The sequence below is a fragment of the Rhincodon typus genome, chromosome 49, assembly GCF_021869965.1.
Source record: "Rhincodon typus isolate 14 chromosome 49, sRhiTyp1.1, whole genome shotgun sequence".
Taxonomy (NCBI): domain Eukaryota; kingdom Metazoa; phylum Chordata; class Chondrichthyes; order Orectolobiformes; family Rhincodontidae; genus Rhincodon; species Rhincodon typus.
The window spans coordinates 1,749,410-1,772,519 of NC_063380.1; the positions used below are offsets into that span (position 1 = coordinate 1,749,410).

The following is a 23,110-nucleotide window of genomic DNA, read 5'->3' on the forward strand; positions in this document are numbered from 1 at the left end:
TCCTCTCCTCCAGTTTATCACTGTTGTTTAATATTGAAGAGGACAAGACCATCAGCTGAAGGAGGGTGATAGGTGGGAATCAGCAGGAAGATTCCTTTACCATATCTTCTATAACGACAGGGCATACCTGGGGATGGTGACAGATGGATCTGACTGAAAGGTATGATGCTGTCAGGATGGCAATTTTGGAGCTACAAGATATGGATGATTCTGCCTGTTTCTGACCTTCCCTCCCTCTGATCAAATGAACGAAAAATGTGGGTCATGGACAAGAGGCAATGCAATTAATTTTATTGACATGGTTCAGAAAGCAATAGGACAGGGGTCATTGGATCCACACAAGGAAACACAGACGATCTACAGAGATGATGGTTAGCATCAGTTGGTGCCTCAGATGGGTCTCATTTTAGAATTTTTTCGCTGTATGTCCATTTTCTCTTGCAGCAGTATAGCCCGATGGTACAAATCCCATTGTAAGGGATTTCATGCGGATCACAAGGAGATCGCTTGCAAGTTCCTCCGCGGAATCCACAAGAGTTGAATAGGCCTGTGAAACAGAAAGGAATAGTTCAATGATGTCCCCAGACAGCATGCCAACAAACCAAGAAATAAGCCCACCAGAACTGTATCCAGTACTGCTAGTGTTGTCCAATCAAGCAAATTGAAATGAGAACTACACACAGATATAGATATAGAATATCCTTAATCACAGTGCTTGCAGTGTAGACTTACCACTGAATATGGAGATCAGAACTGTACCCAATGCTTGTAGTGTGGTCCAATCAAGGAGATGGAGACCAGACTGTGCATTGTGCTCCCAGTGTGGACTTACCCACGGATGTAAAGATCAGAACAGTGCCCAGTGCTCCCAGTGTTACCTTATCTATGAAGATAGAGACTAGAACTGTCTGCAGTGCTTCCAGTGTGGTCACTGAGAGATATTGAGACAGAAACTGTACCCAGTGACACCAGTGTCATTGAACCAAGGGATGTCAAGTCCAGAACTGTGAACAGTTCTCCTAGTGTGGTGTTACAAAGGGAGATCGAGACCATCTCTACGCACAGTAGGCAAAGTGTTGTCTAACTAACGGACATGGGGAAAAGAACTGTGTACACTGCTCCCAGTATGGTCTAAACAAGGGAATAGGGACCAGAAATGTGCACAGTGCTCCTACTGTGACATAACCAAGGGGCTTGCAGCCCAGCTCTGTGCACAGTCCTCTCAGTTGCATGTAACAGAGGGATATATGGAGACAAGAATGGTTCACAGTGTTTCCATGTTGTCTTACCAAGGGAAATTGAAACCATCCCTGCTCAGTGTTCTAAGTAGTGTCTCTCTGAGTGATATAGGGATCAGAACTGTGCACAATGCTTCCAGTGTGACTTAACCAATGGATATGGAGACGAGCTCTGTGCATGGTGTTCCATGTATTGTGTAACAATTGATTTGGAGATAGAAACTATGCGCTGTGCTCCAAATGTGCTCTAATGGAGAGATATAGAGAGAAGAACTTCTTGCGTTCCTCCAAATGTGCTTGATCTATGCTGTCTTAGCACAAGAAACTGTGAACATCAGAATGACACAACTGAAATCAATCTCTGAATGCGTATATCCCACCATGCAGCACAGGAACACAATGGAAAATTTCAGACAAAAATAAACAAGAAATGTATGAACAGATTTCCAAACACTTTCGTAAAGTGTTTCGGTTCAAGGACTGTTTAAAGGACAAGAGAATTGACTGTGTTTATACAGAGATAATTCCACAGCTCTTAGCCCAGGCAGCTGAAGAAACTCCCAATAATGGCAGACTGTTTGATCTCTTGGAATTCATCAGAATTAGAAGGGTGTGGGTATCTGGAACTGTTATTGGGGACTGGATAAGATTGCAGAGATCAGGAGGGGCGAGTCAAAGAGAAATTTGAAAATTTGTCCCTGTTCAATGTGTGAATGAAGCAATTAAGGACAGCTCCTTTGTGGATAGCTTTTAAGTGTGGATAAATAGAAAATTAAACTGAACAGCTCTTTGAAAATTCTCCAAAATGAGGTGATAACTCTTCATTCGGAACTGGCAGGAAGGGGTTCAGCCCCAAACTGGGGTGATTGAATGAAGGTAAAAGAAATCAGTCAAAATTCAATTGCAAAACATCACATGCTTGAGGAGTTGAATAGCCTCTTCCTGTACCTGTGAATGGTTCTACAGTTAACTTTCACAGAGATGTACTAACCAGAAAAAAACCTTGGCCTCGATTCTCCATCGGCAGTGATAGGCTCGACGAGTACCAGGTTGATTAGCAGCAAAAGCAGTGCTTTCATCTTTCTCTGCAGAGTCCTTCAGAATCTTGGTGAGATGACTGGAACATGGAGGCTCTTTATAGGAAATAAGAGACTATCTGTAGTTAATAATTACAGATGAACATTGAGGATTGGATCCATCTTGAGCTTATTATAAAGACATTTCACTAACTGAGACCAAATGTAACTGGAATCAAAGAGTAAGCGTTTCTGTTAATCAGTTATTTATCAGTGAACAGAGAGACCTAACTGGTTGAAGTGGTGAAGGTTTAAAGACAATGTTCACACAGGCTAAGCAGGTATTGTTTTGTAGTTAAGGAAACCACTTGGCCTGCAGTTCCTCTGCTGGCTCTTTAAGTTTTGTCACAAAGAGCTAGCAGTGGCATACTGGGCCGTATGGCCAGGTTTTCCTCTGTTTTAATGCTTTTTCTACCTCATAAATTAGAACTTAATTCTTAAATTCAAATTATCAGCACTGCATGCTGATGCTTCAGTGCAAAATGCTCCATTACATTGAACAAAGACAAAATGGTGTGCATCAAGCCATTTCAATCTGGTATCTGACTTGTCCTGTGTGAACTGAAGCTACAAGCATGAGATTATTAAAGAATAGACTGGGACTTCACATTTAGTCACTGCTCCCAGTTCCTGCTGCCCATGGTGTGAGAACTGTCCCTTTAGCCATTCCAAGTTGGGACCAATCTCAATGAGCCTGGGGTGATTATTATCTACAGTGCACTCTGTGCACTTCTCATGAGCTTCTGTGCTCCAGGATCCCATTGTGGCTGTGATAAGAGAAAAGAATGAGGAAGGTGCAGTCTGTTCTCCTTGGGTGCCTGACCCTGAGGTGCTGGTGTGGCTCATTATTGCTGATTGAGTTGTGCCTTTGGTTGATCTTGCTGGACGTGAGTATATCTCTGTGTACAATCGATAAGAACATCCTGAGAAAGGCAGGAGGCCATTCAGGTCTTCACACCTGTGCAATATAGAATATTATTATGGTTAATACACTTTTAAAACCTCAATGTCCTCTCCCCTTTGTCTCCATTGTTATCTGCAGCTCAAAAATCCTCCCTGATATTGGTACTCCTCCAATTCTGGCTTCTTGCCCATTCCCAGATTTTACCCAATTCACCATTGGCGGCCATGCCTTCAGCTCCCTGGGACATAATCTGCAGATCTCCTACCATCACAATATCCCTCTCTCTCTCCTCTTTAAAGCCCATCCATAATGCCTTCCTCTTTAATAAAGTATTTGGTCTCTTGCCCCTAATATCTGCTTTAGTGATTCAGTATGAAATTAATTTTCATTATTTTCCCAGTATGAATCATTTTGAGACATTGTAACTTAATCAAGAATGATTTGATTTGTCTCAATCCCCTTTTTGACACCTATGTCTCATGTAACTTGAGTAGAGCAGACTTGGAGCACCCATCTGCACCTGATATATTTTTGGTAGATCCAAGGAAGAGCACTGTGTACTCTTATGGTCCCATTCTACCTTGGGTAGACCACACTAGGAGCAGTGTGCACTCCTCAGAACCCAATCTACATTAGGCAGACTACATTGGGGGCACTGGCAAGACCTCATGTCCCAACTTACCTTCGGTAGACTATACTGGGAACACTATTCATTTGTTTGGATCACAACCTACCTTGGGAAGACCACACTGGCAGCACTGTCCTATCTCCTGGTCCCAAGCTACCTAAGAAAGACCACATTTGGAGAACTGTGCACTCTTCTGGTTCCAATTTACCTTGGATAGATCACAGTGGGAGTACCACACAAGCATCTGTCTCCTAAATACATGGGGAAGACCACACTGGGAACACTTTACCTAATGCATCAACATATTTCCCAGCCAGATAAGAGTGTATTGAAATGCTCCTGACTGTTGTGTTTAACGTGCTTTTCATTTCTGTCCCCCAGCATTAATTATGAGCACCTACGAGGAGAATGAAGGAAGATATTTTTTTCGCTACATGTAACGACAATGAGAAACCAAGTAATATGCAATGTTAGAATTGTGATGATCATTGCACCAAATAATGAGTGGCACAACACAGAATGTGAGGCCCTGTGTGGTCCCTCTGACCATCTGAGTTACTCTGATAGTAATTTTTGTCATTCAGGCACTGCTAGATTGGGTGGATCCCTTGCCCCTTGAATGATGTGCATAAAGCTTGCTGCAATAAATATCGCCTCTTGTCTGTCTCTGCTTTATAAAGGGGATTGACATGTCTCTATACAAACAGAGAGGGAGCTCAGAAATTCTCAGGGTCCCATTGACACATTACAGCTCCAATTAATCGTTGTTACAGAATCATACTTTACTGCTGATGTATTAGCCTTGTCCATCACCATCCCTGGGGATGTCCTGTCATTAGTGCAAACTTGATTGATTAGAAATAGTCAGCATGGCTTTGTGAGGGGTAGGTCATACCTCATAAGCCTTATTGAACTCTTTGAGGATGTGACAAAACACATTGATGAAGGTAGAGCAGTGGATGTGGTGTGTATGGACTTTAGCAAGGCATTTGATAAGGTTCCACATGGTAGGCTCATTCAGAAAGCAAGGAAGCATGGGATTCAGGGAAATTTGGCTGTCTGGATACAAAACTGGCTGTCCAATAGAAGACAGAGGGTGGTAGTAGATGGAAAGTATTCAGACTGGAGCTCGGTGACCAGAGGTGTTCCACAGAGATCTATTCTGGGACCTTTGCTCTTTGTGATCTTTATAAATGACTTGGATGAGGAAGTGGAAGGCTGGGTTAGTAAGTTTGCCGATGACAAGAAGGTTGGTGGAGTTGTGGACAGCGTGGAGGGTGTTGTAAGTTGCAATGGGACATTGACAGGATGCAGAAATGGGCAAAAAAGTGGCAGATGGAATTCAACCCAGAAAAGTGTGAAGTGATTCAATTTGGAAGGTCGATTTTGAATGCGGAATACAGGGTTAATGGCAGGATTCTTTGGCAGTGTGGAGAAACAGAGAGATCTTGGGGTCCACGTCTATAGATCCCTCAAATTTGCTACACAAGTTGATAGGCTTGTAAAGAAGGCGTATGGTGTGTTGGCTTTCACTGGCAGGGGAATTGAGTTTAAGAGCCGTGAGATTATGCTGCAGCTCTATCAAACTCTGGTTAGACCACACGTGGAATATTGTGTTCAGTTCTGGTCACCTCATTATAGGAAAGATGTGGAAGCTTTAGAGAGGGTGCAGAGGAGATTTACCAGGATGCTGCCTGGACTGGAGGGCAGGTCTTATGAGGAAAGGTTGCGGGAGCTAGGGCTTTTCTCATTGGAGCAAAGAAGGATGAGAGATAGCTTGATAGAGGTGTACAAGATGATGAGAGGCATAGATAGAGTGGATAGTCAGAGACTTTTTCCCAGGGTGAAAATGGCTATTATGAGGGGGCATAATTTTAAGGTGATTGGAGGAAGGTATAGGGGAGATGTCAGAGGTAGGTTCTTCACACAGAGTGCAGTGGGCATGTGGAATGCGCTGCTAGCAGTGGTAATGGGGTCAGATACTTTAGCGACTTTTAAGTGACTCTTGGATAGGCACATGGAGGATAGTAAAATGTAAGGTATGCAGGGTAGATTGATCTTAGTAGGATAATAGGTTGGCACAACATCTTGAGCCAAAGGACCTGTACTGTGCTCTACTGTTCTATGTTCTTTTCCCGCTGAGTACCAACTGCCTCACTCCCTCAGCCAAGAAACCTGCCCTCCTCCTGATAAACATCACTCAGAGCAAGTACTGAGTTTTAACAAGGGCATTGGCTAAAGGGATATTACTGTGCCTCAAAGAGGGTGTCCTGGTCAGAGCACGGCCCACTGAGGTCTGAGGGAGAAACATTGCCTCTGCCAGTTTTGAGTGAGGACCAGCATGAGGCAGAGACCTATTTGACGTCGTCCAACCTTCATACCTTTGTGAATGACAGTACCGGCGAGGATGGACTGCTTGAAGTATTGGTGAAGATGAAGTCTCATCATCTTCACAGGGAGGATGCACTCATCGTGCTGTGTGGAAATGCCAAGCAGGACAGGTTCAGGACACATTTCAGAGGTGGGACATTCAGTAACCAGTAGAAACAGAGTCAAGAGAATTGAAGGAAGAATTAGTCTGGAGATGAGGAGAATTTCTTCTGACCTGTAGAATCATAGGAGTATAGGACCATACAGTCCAGAAAAAGTCCATCAACCCATTGAATCTGTACTATCAAAATACCCCACTACCTACACAAGTCCTGGACTAGGCTCACAGACAGTTGTGTCATCTGGAATGTGATGCTTGGAAGGACAATGGATACAAATTCAGCAGAAACTTAAAAATAAAAGAATTGTATTAATAATTGATAGGGAAAAGAACAGCCAGATTTATCCCATTCCACTTTTCTTTTGGTTTTAGTTATTGCCTGTCAAAGTGAGTGAACGATCCCTTTAACAAATTGAATTGGAGCCAACTTTCTGTCTCTCTCGGGGGGTGGGGGGGAGGTGTGTGTGTGTGTGTGTGTGTGTGTGTGTGTGTCTGTGTGTGTGTGTCTGTGTGTGTGTGAGAGAGAGAGAGAGAGAGAGATAAAGAGAGAGAGAGATAGAGAGAGAGAGAAACTTTTAATGACAGAATATAAAGAGCTGTCTTTCAGCGAGCACATGCAGCAACGAAGACTTCAGCAGAGAATGACGAAAGACCTGCTTTTTCTCCTTGGAATCCTGGTGTTGTTGCAGCCCATCACTGTTGGAGGAGGAATGAGTGCAAGATACTTTATTTGATGTGAGTGTATCTCTGTATCTACAGGGATGTTCAGTGGAAGAGGTGGAGACCATCCAACATTCTCACATCCTATGGTGACATTCACGTAAATTGAGTCTAAATATACATCCTAATCTGACCAGCAATCTTTGTCCAGTAATCCTTAAAACGCGAGCCTCATGCAAGTCATCAATCACAGTGTTGAAAGTTCCAATATGATTGTTAATCATCCGGCTCCACCTCATACCCACCAAGGAGTTAGACTTACCTGTTGAGTATTTCCCATCTCCTGGTGATATCAGGGATGAATCAAATACATCTTTTCAAATCCCTTCCCGGCCTCTCTCTCCTGTCTTTTTAATTTCCTCCTTCGCAGGTAACCACTTTCAGAAAAGCTCTGTGTTCTCCCACTTGGAGTTTCAGGTCCAATCTGAGACTAAATCTACTCACAATCAGCAGCCATGCCCTCCAGCTGCTTGGGGACTAAGCTTTGGCCTTCACTGAATCATTCTCTCCACCCTTCTTTCCTCCTTTATGTTTGTCCATAATACCCCCTTCTCTCACGGATCAAGCTTTTGGTTGCCCCTCCAGAGCTCCTATTTCTTATGATCTTGAAATCTCACAAGGTCCCTACTGGCAAAAAGAAATTGGACTTCCTCCCAAGTGATTTGGAGATTATATTTGTCCATCTAACTGCGAGAGAGGAAGTTTCGGAACCCCAGAAATTATGAAAAGATCAGTAATGGATGGAAGATGATGAAAATTTATTTTTGAATGATGAGTTGCTAAGAGTGGGAAAGTGCTGACTGAAAGGACACTCAACACAGGGTTTAATTGCTGCATGTGACACTGGGGACTTAGGGGTGGAGTGGGTTGGAATTGCCAGGGTGAGGATGGTGGTAAAAAAGCCAAGATTTGACTTTCAGGGTTGGAGATTCCTCCCTGCGTCTTATCATTTAACAAATTCACCCATTCATGTGATGGGGTCTGTCGTCAATATCCTTAGCTGCTCTCTGAACATCCTCTTGGATCATGGCATAATTATAGACATTGGTGCAGCAAATTGTTAGCTGTATCATGAAGCCCATTTCACCTAGAAAACGATGCAGGTATACAGACCTGTATCTGAAATGGAACATTCGGTACCAAATGATATACTCAATTGATATTGACTGCAGCAGGATGAAATTCTCTGAGATCAGAAACAATAAAATGATGGATTTCCTTCGGTTCTCTAGTTCTGGTTTTCTGTAACCCTTTACACTACTACGAAAGCAAAATGTCCTGAGGGCTCTGTTGGCACAATGAAGTGTTTCACTGATTAAGCATTCAGCAGCAGAATCAAAATAAGTGGAATGCTGAGTGTTGTTGAAGAAATTCTATTGAAGGCCAAACACTGGATAACAGAACGTACTTTGTTATTCCGCAAAATCAAGGGTTATTCTTAATCAGGTATTAAGCTTTTAACATGAAATACTAGAAAATGTTCTTCAAGCAGCTCAGCGCAGTCACTGCTCTCAGAACCACAGCTGCCATTTTCTCTCTGCAATAATTATATTTCAGCTTCTGGAAACAAATGGCCACAAATCAATCAAAGCTGAAAACAACGGTGTACTAGATAACAAGGTGCAGGGCTGGATGAACACAGCAGGCCAAGCAGCATCATAGGAGCAGAGAGGCTGACGTTTCGAGCCTAGATCCTTCATCAGAAAAGGGGGAGGGGAAGGGTGTTCTGAACTAAATAGGGAGAGAGTGGCAGGCGGATAGAAGATGGATAGAGGAGAGGATAGGTGGAGAGGAAACAAACAAGTTGAAGATAGACTAGTCAGTGACTGCATAAGGCAGATGGCATGGGGATTTCCCTCAGGAAAAGAAAATGTTTCTGGCAAACAATTAGGATGTGTCACATGACAAGATCAACAACAATGACTAGCAGGTCTGCTGCTGCCGTGGCCACCAGGCAGCAGATAACATATTTTGACAGACCACACTCACCCAGAGAAAGGATCACAATTGTCATTACATTCACTCAAAGAAGTGAAATATGTAGAAATTAGTTTGTCACACAACACAAAAATCTAGAAAGCTTACATGAGTATTTATTAATAACTGAAAGTATGCTCCACTAACCAACATCATATTGGTTGAAATTGTGGCACCAGTTTCAAAGCTAACCTTCTCCTATACTCCAATTAAAAGAGGAAGCTGGTGAAACAATTTAGGTAAAAACATAAGAATTCTGTTTATATTGAGGAAATGGGTTTATTGAACTAAATTTCCCTGAGTTAATGTACAATAATGTGTTCTTGTTCCTGCTAATGCTCATTTTCAAATCACTGACTTTAACAGATATTTTAAATTTTATCTTTAAGTGTTCATATGTTCTGTGTGTCTCAAGCAAGCCACACATTATCCCCCCATCTCTATCTTCCCTAAGTTAGGGTTACATTTAGGGCAGTTCATGGCAGCTTCCTTCTTCAATTAATTCATTAAACCTTTGTTGACTCTGATTATTCAGCACCTTATCCTGAGAGATGAAATGGAGGTTGATTAATGGACAGAGTCCATGAGGGAGAAATGATCAAGAATGTTCAGAGCTTGGAGTTTGAACAAGTTAACTGCAGTGAATGCCTCTGAACTTAAGTGACATTTTGTGGTTACTTCCATGCTACCTGCAACCTCGTATAACAACAGCAGAATTAGGAGCAGGAGTAGTCCATTCGGCCCCTCCAGCCTGCTCTGTCATTTGATAAGATCAGGGTTGATGTCATTTCAGCTTCAATTTTTACTTTCCTGGCCACTCTCCATAACCATTGAACTCATTACCAGTTTAGAATCTATCTCCTCCTTAAAGTTACCCAATGTCCTAGCATCCAGTGCACTCTGGGCAGTGAATTCCACAGATTTGCAACCCTTTGAGAGATATAATTCTCCCTCATCTCCATTTTAAACCTGCTGTCCCTTATCCTAAAGCTATGACCTCTCCTTCTAGATTGTCCCATGTGAGGGAAACCCCTCTCCACATCTACTTTGTTAATTCCTTTTTATGCATCTTATTTCCCTCAATTAGGTCTCTACTCATTCTTCAAAACTTTAGAGAATATCGGCTGAAGCTGCTTGATCTTGCTTCATAGGACAATCTCCCCACTGCTCCCCATCTGGAATCATGTAGAAAGAATTGATCAGGATCACTGATATTGGGAAGAGTGAATTAACTCACACTGTCAGGAGAAAGGAAAGTCTGCTCCTGTCCGTGGGTTTTGGAAATGTTTTCCACTCACACCATCACTGAAGAAACATCAAGAGATAATATTTGATAAAGTTTAACAGGATAACAATTGCTGATAATAGGCTAGGTCAGCTCATGAGGACCTGGGCTCGTTGAATAAAGTACAACTGACATTCTCTATTGAACAAAACAGCACATTCAACAAATCGATGCTGCAGGTTCAACTTTGAGGCTGAGCAAATGAATGATAAAGGTTCAAGACTGACATTTCAATCTTTTTGTTTTATTTTCAAAGTGTCAAAATGATCACAGTTGTGGACGTCATGGTCAGTAAGTTATGGCTCTCCAGAGCCCTGGCGGAAGATGTGAAAACATGTCATTGACCACAGAGAGCAATTGAAAACATCTACTCCACCCCCAACAAGTTGTAGTCACGAGCTGACAGACCACAATACACATGAACAGATTCAGAGCTGCAAGGTTTTATTTTATTCTTTCACATGCAGGGGTGTCACTGGCTGGAACCAGTATTTATTGCCCGTCTTTTGCTGCCCTTTCAAAAGGTGGTGCTGAGCTGCCTTCTTGAACTGTTGCAGTACAAGTTGGGTAGGGACACTCTGCAGTGCCATTTGGGAAGAAGTTCCAAGATATTATCCCAGGACACTGAAGGAACAATGATATATTTCCAAGTTAGGATGGTGAGTGACTTGGAGGGGAAATTGCAGGTGGAGGTATTCCCATATATCTACCTTCCTTCTAGATGGAAGTGGCTGTGGGCTCAGAATCTGCTTTCTGAGGATCTTTAGTCAATTTCTGCAGTGCACCTTGGAGATGATACACATTGCTGCTGCTGAACATTGGTGGAAGGAATGGATGCTTGGTGATGTGTTTCCAAATCAAGCTGGCTGCTTTGTCCTGAATGGTGTCAAGCTTCCTGAGTATTGTTGGAGCTGCACTCATCCAGGCAAGTGGGGAGTATTCCATATCACTCCTGACATGTGCCTCGTTGATGGGGAGTGCTAGAGCAAACCCCACCTCTAACCTGCTCTTGTAGCGACTGTATTTATATTATGAATCTGATTAGTGCAGACTGCTGCTTCTGACTGTAGAGTTGAGGTTAAAATCAGATCAAATCAATGCCATGATCCTACGGAATGGTGGAGTAGCCTTGAAGGGCTGAGTGGCCTACTCTTGATCCTTGTTGATATGCTTGAATTGGTGGCTTCCTGTGGACATTGGAGGAGAAGTTTTGGAGAGGTGATTGAGAAAGCTCAGAAGGCCAGTCCCTCAAAATAAGGGATGTCAACGTGTGATATGTGGGAGTGGAGTGTGTGGAGAGAGATGGTTGTGAGTGAAAGGATCTAGGAAAACAAGATACCATCTTATGATAATGGGGTGGCTTTAAAGCATGTATTTTGTACTGGGTGTTTTTTAAGAGACAGACTGGACGACAGGTACATAGTTGTTAGGCCTTGAAGTTTTTTTTTGAAAAAAGGAAATTGGAACAATAGAAGCAGCCTGGATGGGTGTGGTCACCTCTCACAGATCAGGATTTCTAGTTATTTTTTAGCTGTTAGATTCAGCAGAAGCTGCTGGAGTTTTGAAGAAGTAGAAGCTATATTTCCCCTCTCTCAGTTACAGCTATAAGCGGGGGTTTCTCTCCCCACATGAGAAAATCTGATTTCTAAATCTGCCTTTTTGCCAAGGGGAGTCTTTATGGGATGCAATTATATTGGAACAATTAATAATCAATAGGAATTACATGTATTATTCTGTTAAATTTTCCAATAGAGTTAAGCTTTTCTAAGTTTTTCATTCTGTTGTTGTATTTTGTTTGAATAAATTGTGTTTTGCTTAACATTGAGCAGTTTGACCAGCTGTATTGGATTTGGAACATAACACTTTACATTTGCATTCAAAATAAGAAAACATTCAGGTTTAGGCTACCATCTTAAAATATTTTGAGAGGGTCTGATCTGATCCATAACAATCTCCTTGTAAGAAGACCAGGCAAGAATAGCTTGAGGCAAGAACAGAAACAAAGACACTACTTCAAATCCACCACCCACCATCATTTCTCTATCTACAGGACAGACCTGGAGGCAGTGAAGCATCGTCATCATCACATCAGATCTAAACTCCTCAACAACCTGATGGAAAATTGTTTTACGTTTGTGATTACTTCTATTTGGAAGTTGTGAAGACAAAATCTCTCCCACCCCTCGAATAAAAAACAGAATCCGTGGAAATCAGGCCAATGATCTCAGACTGTGGACATTAATAGAAAAGTGTAGAAATCCTAGATTGAGTATACTGCAAACCACAACAGAAAGACAGCACTTATCTCAAAAGAATAATCTCTTCTACATTGGCCATTGAAGAGATGGAAGGCTCTAAAGACTCTTGCAAAGGCAAAGGACGTATCATTTGATTCAGTCACAATGATTTCCTTTGCAAAAGACATCCAAGAGATCGAAGGGTTCTCTGGCACAGACATTATTCACAGCACAATCAAAGTCATACTGAGAATCATGGTCAACAATCCAAGGAAAGGGAAATTTGGAAGAATTCGGAGACTCACGAAGCCCTGGAATTTGTGACTTCAGAGAGATGGTGGTGAGTAGGTCATGGTGATGTAAAAGTTAGGCATATGCACCCGAATGTGCAGGTGTTATCTCTGGTATCAAAACAAAGCCTGTGTGGAACTCTTGCATCATGTCACGGTTCTGAAAGAGTAAGTCAGAGACCAGATTAAACTTAACCAACTGAATGCTATCATAAAGTCATGGATTGAGGAGTTCAGCTCAAGATCTAGTGAGGTGAGTTATATTATCCCTGGTTTCTGAAAGTCTAACGATTACTAGTGAGTTAAAAAAAGCAACACTTACCTCCTAGTATCATTCAATAAAGCATAGCTTCAGAGGAACATAGGAACAGGAGTAGGCCATTCAGCCCCTCAAGCATATTCCAACATTCAATGGTATCAGGGCTGATTCTATTGGCCCATATCCCTTCATACTTTTGGTCAAAAAAATCTAAAAACTCACCCAGAATTCACTGTGGTTTGTGTCAGACAGTTTCAAATATCCATCATCCTTTGTGTGTAGAAGTGCTTCTTAATACTGTTCCTGAACAGGCTGGCCTTAAATGTCAGACTGTACCCACTAGTTCCAGAATACCCAACTAGTGGAATTAGTTTATATTTATTTGCCCTTACTCCCCACCTCACCCCTGTGATAGCTTGAAAATTTCCATCAGATCGCCCTTTAGCCTTCTAAATTCTGGAGATAAAAGGGTCCATTTGTATAATCTATCCTCACAACTTAACTCCGAAGTACAGGTATCATTATTGTAAATCTGTGTTGTACTTCTTCCATGGTCCATGTATCGTTCCCAAAGTGAGGTGCGCAGATCTCTTCACAGTACTTGAGGTTTCTGCTGCTGAAGGGAGCAAGACAAGGAATGTGCTGCGATAAAAGATTTAGGTGCACCCAGATATTCATACATTTATTTGAAAATGAAACGTCCCTGCCCTTTTTGTCAATGGAGTGCATGTTTTGTGAGATGATGGGGGAGAAAGTCAGACAGATTTTGAGAAGTTGTCTGTCTGTCCAGCTGTTCCTTCTGTATTTCAGATTTAGAGGCATCAGGAGTCTAGTACATTACGCTTCTCCTCTACCGCTTTCAGCACACAGGAACACCGGAAGAGCGCATTGCTGTTCTGTGGCCTAACTCATATACCTGCTTTTGGCCCATAACCTTTAAGTCATAGAGTCATAGAGTAACACAGCGTGGAAACAGGCCCTTCAGCCCAAACTGGTCCATGCTAACACCCAGCTAGTTCCAATTGCCCCAATTTGGTCCATATCACTCTAAACCCTTCACATTCATGTACCTATCCAAATGATTTTTTAAAATATTGCTATTGTACAAGCCTCAACCACTTTCTCTGGCAGCCCATTCCATATATGTACCAGTCTCTGTGTGAAGAAGTTGCCCCTCAGGTCCTTCTTAAATCTTACCCTTCTCATTTTAAACCTATGCCCTTGAGTTTTCAATTCCCTATCCTTTGGAAAAAGACTGTATACATTCATCCTATCTATGCCCCTCATGATTTTATATACCTCAGTAAGATCACCCCTCAATCTTCTATGTTCCAAGGAATAAAGCTTTGGCTAACCTCTCCCTGTAACTCAGGTCTACTTGTCTGGTTAACATCCTCATAAATCTTCTTTGCACATTTTCCAGTGTAACTGTGTCTTTCCTATAAAAAGGGTGACAAAAACTGTACACAATACTCCAAGTGCGGCCTCACCAACAACTTATGCAGCTGTAACATAATGTCACAATTCCTTTACCCTCGACCGATGAAGGCCAGCATGCTAAATGCCTTCTTCACCACCCTGTCCACCTGTGATGCTGCTTTCAATGAACTATGAACTTGTACTCCTAGGTCCCTCTGTTCCACACCACTCTTCAGGACCTTCCAATTTACTGTAAAAGTTCTACCATGGTTTGACTTTCTAAAGTGCAACATCTCACACTTAGCTGTATTGAACTGCATTTGCCACTTCCCCATCTGATCAAGATCCCTCATTAATTATTGATAACCTTCCTCGCTATCAACAAAACCTCCTAATTTTGTTTCATCCGCAAACTTACTATTCATGCCTTGTACATTCACATACAGATCATTTCACTAAGTAACAAATAACAAAGGTCCCAGCATTGCCTCCTGTGGCACACCAATAGTCACAGGACTCCAGTCCAAGAAACAAGCTTCACCCATCACCCTCTGCTTCCTACCATTGAGCTAGTTTTGAATCCAATTAACTAGCTTTCCCTGGATCCCATGCAACCTTCCCTTCATGACTAGCCTGCAGTGCAGGACCTTGTCAAAGGCCTTACTAAAGTCCGTATAGACAACATTCACTGCCCTACCTTCATCAAATCTCTTGCAAAACCCTTTGAAAAACTCTAAAAGATTTGTCAGACATGACTTCCCGTGCCCAAATCCATGCTGACTATCCCTAATCAGACCTTGTCTGTCCAAGTATTAGTTAGTCCTGTCCCTCAGTATCCTCTCCAATAATTTGCCTACCACTGATGTCAGGCTCACTGGAATGTAGTTCCCCAGCTTGTCTTTGTGACCTTTCTTAAACAGTGGAACAACATTAGCCACCCTCCAGTCTTCCGGAACTTCACTTGTGGCTAAAGATGATGCAAAAAGCTCTGCAAGGGCCTCTGCAATTTTTATCCTAGCTTCCACAAAATCAGAGGATGGACTTGATCAGGTACAGGGACTTATCCACCTCAATGCGAAATGAGGCTGCAAACACTTCCTCTCTGGTAATGTGTATGTGCTCCAAAATATCCCCACTTGTTTTCTTATTTCCTTAGCAACCATAATTCTCTCCTCAGTAAACACTGAGGAGAAATATTCATTAAAAATCACCCCCATCTCCTGTGCTCCACATTTAAACAGGCATGTTGATCTTTAAGCAGATGTATTCTCTCCCTAGCCAACCTTAATATAACTATAGAACCTCTTGAGATTATCTTTAACCTTATCTGGCAGACGCACCTCACAGCCTCTTTTTACTCTTCTGATTTCCCTCTAAGGTGTGCTCCTACACTTTTTATAGTCATCTAGGGATTCACTTGACCCCAACTGCTTAAACCCGATGTACGCCTTTTTTTTTATCCTGACCAGAGCGTCAATATCCCTCGTCAGCCAGGGATCCCTAAACCTGCCAGCTTTTCCCTTCACCCTCACAGGTACTGTCCCTGGACTCTTGATATCACACTTTTAAAAACCTCCCATTTGCCAGTCCTTCCTTTTCCATCAAACAGACACATCTAGTCGACTGCTGCTAGATCCTGCCTAATGGCCCCAAAATTGGCCCTGTTCCAGTTTATAATCTTAACCCATGGATCTGTCTTATCTTTTTGCCACAACTACATTGAAACCAAGAGAGTCATGGTCACTGGACCCAAAGTGCTCTCTGATTGACACTTGAGTCACTTGCCTGACTCATTTTGCAAGAGGAGGTCCAGCGTTGCACCCTCCCAAGTAGGGCTCTCTACCTATTGATTTAGGAAACTTTCTTGGACACATTTGACGAATTCCACCCCATCCAGGCCTTTTACACTTTGGGTGGCCTAGTCAGTACATGGGAAATCAAAACCTTCAACTAAAACAATCTGTTATTCCTACAATAGATAAAAGGGGGTGGCCATGGATAGCCACATGGTCCCAAGCTATGCCTGCCTCTTTGTAGGATACGTGGAACAGTCCCTCTTGCAATGCTACACTGGCCCTATCCCCCACCTCTTCCTCCGTTACATCAATGACTATATCGGCGCCGCCTCATGCTCCCATGAGGATCTCAAGCAGGTCAGCCACTTCACTAACACCTTCCACCCCAACCTTAAGTTCACCTGGACCATCTTGGATACCTCTCTCTCCTTCCTGGACCTCTCTTTTTCCACCTCTGGCAACCACCTGGAAACTGATATCCATTTCAAGCCTACCGACTCCCACAGCTACCTAGGATACACCTCCTCTCATCCACCTTCCTGCAAAAATGCCATCCCCTATTCCCAATTCCTTTGCTTCTGCCGAGATGTGGCATTCGACTCCCAGGCATCCCAGATGTCCTCGTTTTTCAAGGACTGCAACTTCCCCTCCACAGTGGTCGAAAACGCCCTTGGCCGTGTCTCTCACGTTTCCCACAACTCATCCCTCACACCCCCTCCCTCCAATAACAACCAAAATAGAATCCCCCTCATCCTCACATACCACGCCACCAACTTCCGGATCCAACGCATCATCCTCTGGCACTTTCGCCATCTGCAATCCGACCCCACTACCAAAGATATTTTTCCCTCCCTGTCCTTATCTGCCTTCCGGAGGGACCACTCTCTCTATGACTCCCTTGTCCGCTCCTCACTCCCCACCAGCCCCACCACCCCCAGCACTTTTCCCTGCAACCGCAGGAAGTGCTACACCTGCCCCTACACCTCCCCCCTCACCCCCATCCCAGACCCCAAGAAGACCGTCCACATCAAACAGATGTTCACCTGCACTCATGCTAATGTGGTATACTGTATCTGCTGTTCCCGATGTGGTCTCCTCTACTTCGGGAAAACCAAGCAGAGGCTTGGGGACCACTTTGTGGAACACCTACGCTCGGTGCGTGACAAACGACTGCATCTCCCAGTCACAAACCATTTCAACTCCCCCTCCCACTCCTTGGACGACATGTCCATCCTGGGCCTCATTCAGTGCCGTGACGATGCCACCCGAAGGTTGCAGGAGCAGCTTGGGATTTCGCTTGGGAACCCTGCAGCCCATTGGTATCAATGTGGACTTCACAAGCTTCAAAATCTCCCCTCCCCCAACCGCATCCCAAAACCAGCCCAGCTCATCCCTGCCTTCTTAACCTGTCCGTCCTTCCTCCCACCTATCCCCTCCTCCCACCTCAAGCCCCACCCCCACCTTCAACCTACCAGCCTCATCCCGCCTCCTTGACCTGTCCATCCTCCCTGGACTGACCTATCCCCTCCCTAACTCCCCACCTACACTCAACTTTACTGGCTCCATCCCTGCATCTTTAACCTGTCTGTCCACTCTCCACCTATCTTCTCCTTTATCCATGTTCCATCCGCCTCCCCCTCTCTCCCTATTTATTTCAGAATCCCCTTCCCCTCCCCCATTTCTGAAGAAGGGTCCAGACCCAAAATGTCAGCTTTCCTGCTCCTCTGATGCTGCTTGGCCTGCTGTGTTCATCCAGTTCTACACCTTGTTATCTCAGATTCTCCAGCATCAGCAGTTCCCACTATCTCTGTTATTCCTACAGGTATCTGCAATCTCTACACATCTGCTCCTCTAGTACCCATTGGTTATTTGAAGGTCTACAATACAGTTCCAAATTAGTGGCCATCCTCTTCTTGTTTTGAAGTTGTAAACATATGGCTTCATTTGATGACCCTTTAAGAATATCCTTCATCCACGCACTGTTGTTATATCCTCCCTTCTCAAAAGGCAACTCCCCCTCCTCACTTACTTGTACTTCAGTCACGCCTGTAGCTTCTGTATCCTGGAACATTGAGCTGCCAGTCCTGCGCTTCTCTCAGCCATGTTTCTGTTATGGCTATAATATCCCAGTCCCCAGAGCCAATCCATGCTCTGAGCTCATCTGTCTTAACAGTCAGACCTTGAGCGTTGAAATAAACGCACTTTAAACCAGAAGTCTTTCCCTCCCTTTACTATGCCCCTGGCTATCCTGAATAGTAAACTTGCTCTCATTGGCTAATGTATTTTGTCTGACTTCTCAATGGCCTCTCTCTTTTTCAGTGTCGGACTCCCCTGCCAAACTAGATTAAACCTTGCTGGGTAAAACTAGCAAATCTCCCTGCAAGGATATTGGACTCCCTCCAGTTCAAGTGCAACCCATCCCTCTTGTACAGGTCACCTTTAGCTGAGAAGAAATTGCAGTGATGCAAAAACTGAAAACACTGCCCCCTACACCAGCTCCTCAGCCACACATTCATCTGGCCTATCTCTCTATTTCTATCCTCACTGGCATGTGGTACTGGGAGTAATTCGGAGATCACTGCCCTTGAGGTCCTGCTTTTTCACTTCTTACCTAACTCCCTATACTCGTGTCTCAGGAACCCATCCCTTTGTCTACCTATGTCATTTATACTGATGTGTGCAATGACCTCTGGTTGTTCACCTTCTCCCTTCAGAATGTTCTGCAACTGCTCAGAGACATCCTTGACCCTGGCACCTGGGAGGCAATATACCATCCTGGTATCTCTTCTGCGGCCACAGAATCTACTGTGTGTCCCCTTCACAACTGAGTCTGCTATTAGTATTAGTCTGTCCAACTGCAACGTTTCCCTCTGAGCCTCTGAGCTAGTCACAGTGCCACTGACCTGACTGCTGTTGCTAGCCCCTGACAGGTCATCACCCCCAACAGTATCCAAAGTAGTATGCCTGTTATTGAGGGTAATGACCACAGGGGAACCTTGCACTATCTGCCTTCCCCATTTACCTCTTTTGGTGGTCACCCCGCTGCCTGCAGCCTGTGCATTAGAAGTGATCACTTCACTATAGTTCTTATTAATGATGTTCTCTGCATCCCAGATTATCCTGAGTGCATCCAGTTCCAGCTCCTGTTCCCTAACGCGGTCTGTCCGGAGCTGCAACCGGGAGCACTTCTCACAGGTGTAGCTACCAGGGACACTGGAAGTCTCCCTGATCTTCCACATCCTGCAAGAGGAGCATTCCACTGGCCTAACTGCCATCCCTACTGCTTTCAGTCAAGACAGAAAGAAAGTAGAATTAAAGACCCCTTCCCTGCTCTTACCTGGCCCTCCGCTAAGTCTCCTCACGCCAAAACCTCGAGCAAAGGCCTAAGCTCTTCAACTCTAACACTGACACACTCTCCTAATGGCTGCTTCCTTGTACACTTTTAAAAGAAAATTTTCTTGAGCACATTTGACAAATTCTTCACCATCAAAACTTTTAACATGATGGTAGTCCCAGTCAGTGTTTGGAAAATCAAAATCCACCATTATTACAATCTTATTACGCTTACATATATCTCAGATCTCCCTACATATTTGTTTGTTAATTTTTCTCTTATTATTGGGTGACTTTTCGTACAATCCCATCAAAGTGATTTTTCCTTTCTTATTTGTAATTCTACCCATATATTTTCACTGGACAATTTATCAGAAATATATTCCCTAATTACAGCAGTAATGTATTCCTTAACCAAAAAAAGCCATCCTCCACGTTCCTTGCCTCCTTTCCTAACCTTCCTATGGCATTGAACTGTCAGCCTTGTCCATCTCTCAGCCAAATTTCTGTAACAGCTATGACTTCCCAATCCCACGTTCTTAAACATGCCTTGAGTTCATCAGCCTTACCTGTAAGACCCTTTGCATTGAAATAAGTGAGATTTAGTTCTTCAGAGTTACTGCATACTCTGACTCTCTCATGTCTTTCTTTTCTAATTGACGTGCTCTCCTCACATTCAGAACCTACCCCATCAATGCTTCCATTTGTACTGCGACTTAGAATTCCTCCACTCACCTTGTCTATCAGTATAAACTCTCCCTTAATAGAATGAGCAAATATCCCTGCTAAGATCATAGAATTCCTACCGTGTGGAAACAGGCCCTTCGGCCCAACAAGTCCACACCAACCCCCAGAGCATCCCACCCAAACCCATCCCCTTATAACCCACCTAATCTATACATCCCTGAACACCACGGGCAATTTAGCATGGCCAATCCACCTACCCTGCACATCTTTGGACTGTGGCAGGAAACCGGAGCACCCGGAGGAAACCCACGCAGACACGTGGTGAATGTGCAAACTCCACACAGACAGTTTCCCGAGGGAGGAAGCAGCCATGCTAACCGCTGAGCCTCGTCCCTTTTCAGTTTAGGTTAGATCCATCCTTTTTGAACAGGTCTTTTCTGACACAAAATGCCTAATATGCACTTAACCATTAACAGCGATGGGCAGAGCCAGCACCAAAAAACCCAAGTAAATAATGTAGTGTTTTCCTCATTTTCTACCGAGCTCCTCAGAGTGTCAGTGTGGTAACTGGAACATAGATTCTCTGGATCTTAAGTCAGAGTGTGTCCACTTGTTAATAAGGTCAAAAAAAACTTACGCATAGTCATTCATACACACTCAGAAAACACGCACACACATGCATACTGATTCAGGTACATGCATATTTACAAACACACAAACACTGTCATACCTACACAGACACATTCGCATACATTACTTACCCGAGTACTGTTTGCTCGGTAAGATTAGTGAATGCAAAACCTGCTCGGGAAGAATTGTATGATCTTCGAATCTATTGACGTCGGAGAGTCAACTGTCCGTTTAACCAGCAAGACGAAGCCAAGTAATAATCAGCTCGAGTGATGATTAACTCTAGAATCGCGCCCCGTATTCACATAAAGGGCGGCACCTCCTCCTGTCCCGGAGGAGCTCAGGGAATGATGAGGAACGCGCTGCTCTTGGTACTTGGAGCCCTGCTCCCGTTGCAGGCCCTCAACGCCGAAGAGGAGACAACAAGAGCTCTGTACGGAGGTCTGTCCACTGTCTGAGTCGCCAGCCTGTGGGAGGGGGGAAGGCCACACGGCCTTTCGAATGTTTTCCGCCAATGGAGGTGGTAACGGATAGTGAAGCGGTATTTTAATTCTGCGCGCTTTGCCTGCAACACCGTCCCCCCCGCCCCCAGCACTAAATAACCCTGCCCCGATCGAAAGCCCCTCAGAGTCACATCAATGAGGTTGTGGGGGGAGGGGAAGTGTTGAAGGGTTGGGGACTCTATTCCTCCTTGTGTCAAGCCGTGATTTCGAACGACCCTCCTCCCCTGAGTTGTCTCGCTGGAAACAGACTGTCACACTTTCATCACGAGTTCTGAGTTCTCCCTTCAGACGAATATTCTAGGGTTTTCCAATGGCCTGACTGCCATGATTCCAGCTGGGAAAAGAGCTGGACGTGGGGACCCTCTGGAATCCCCGGCTGGAGGAGAATCCAAAGGGATTACCAGAGAATTTGAATGCTCCTCTGGCACCCTCGCAAAGTCTCCAATGAAATCGGAGGCTGGTTCGAATGAAGTGATGAATAGATGTTTCTCAGGGAATGGATAACAGAACTGCGTACAGAGCTCCAAGTGTGGTCTAACTGAAGAATATGGAGATGAGAATTGTGCACACAGTGCGCCCAGTGTCGTCTGACTGAGGAATATGGAGATGGGAACTCTGCCCTGGGCTCCCAGTGTGGTCTGAGGGATAAGGAGATGGGAACTGTGCACAGGGCTCTCAGTCTGGTCTAACTGATTGATATGGAGATGGAAACTGAGCACAGAGCTCCCAGTGTGGGCCTAACCGAAGGATATAGAAGGGGGAACTGTGCACAATGCTCCCAGTACGGTCCAACTTAGGCATTTAGATAATAGAACTGTGCACACAGTGCTTCTAGTGTATCTCAGCCAACGGACATGGGAATGATGAAACGCATAATGCAGATTAGTTGATGGGAGAAGCAGGATAAAAACAGGACGGGGAAAAGGACAGAAGGCCATTCTCTCGTGAATCCCCACTGAGGATCACAGGCCAATGACCTCTCCCTCTCTGCATTTCAGGGGCAAAATTCGGATGCCACAGAGTCGGAGGAAGATGTCGGATGGATGGCTGTGAGCCGGGGGAGATCCGGATAAGCAGCCTGTGCGTCTGGGTTTATGGCTGCTGCATCCGGTTGCGCATTGGCTGAGATTGGTTTGGGTGGGGGGTCCTTCGCTGGGGAGGGGTGGTGGAAATGACCTCGAAACAAGCTGTGTCAGAGGGTATGACCGCCATTCCCATGGACTCCCGTAATTTCAGCTCGTCAAATAATGGAGAGCCTTCAGAAATAAAATCACAGCACTGACTACCACCGCAGGTCTGTCCCTTCTTTCCCCGTAGCAACAAACATTGGGTGGGTAATTGCGAAAGTGCTGAATAAATGCCGCACTGTCGGAGGGTCAGTGCTGAGGGAGTGGGCACTGCTGCAGGGTCAGTGCTGAGGGAGTGGGCGCTGTCCGAGGGTCAGTGCTGAGGGAGTGGGCGCTGTCCAAGGGTCAGTGCTGAGGGAGTGGGCACTGCTGCAGGGTCAGTGCTGAGGGAGTGGGCACTGCTGCAGGGTCAGTGCTGAGGGAGTGGGCGCTGTCCAAGGGTCAGTGTTGAGGGAGTTCTGCACTGTCCGAGGGTCAGTGTTGAGGGAGTTCTGCGCTGTCCGAAGGTCA

The 23,110-nt window shown here is 44.5% G+C and overlaps 1 long non-coding RNA gene across 1 annotated transcript; it reads right to left on the reverse strand.

Annotated features, from left to right (window-relative positions):
* Positions 1-307: 307 nt before the first annotated feature.
* LOC125488098 lies at positions 308-21,267 on the reverse strand. Its single transcript, XR_007266211.1, has 3 exons — positions 21,102-21,267; positions 2,230-3,272; positions 308-547 (listed from the first exon to the last, which is right to left on the reverse strand). It is a non-coding gene; the product is annotated as an uncharacterized LOC125488098 (long non-coding RNA).
* Positions 21,268-23,110: the final 1,843 nt, after the last annotated feature.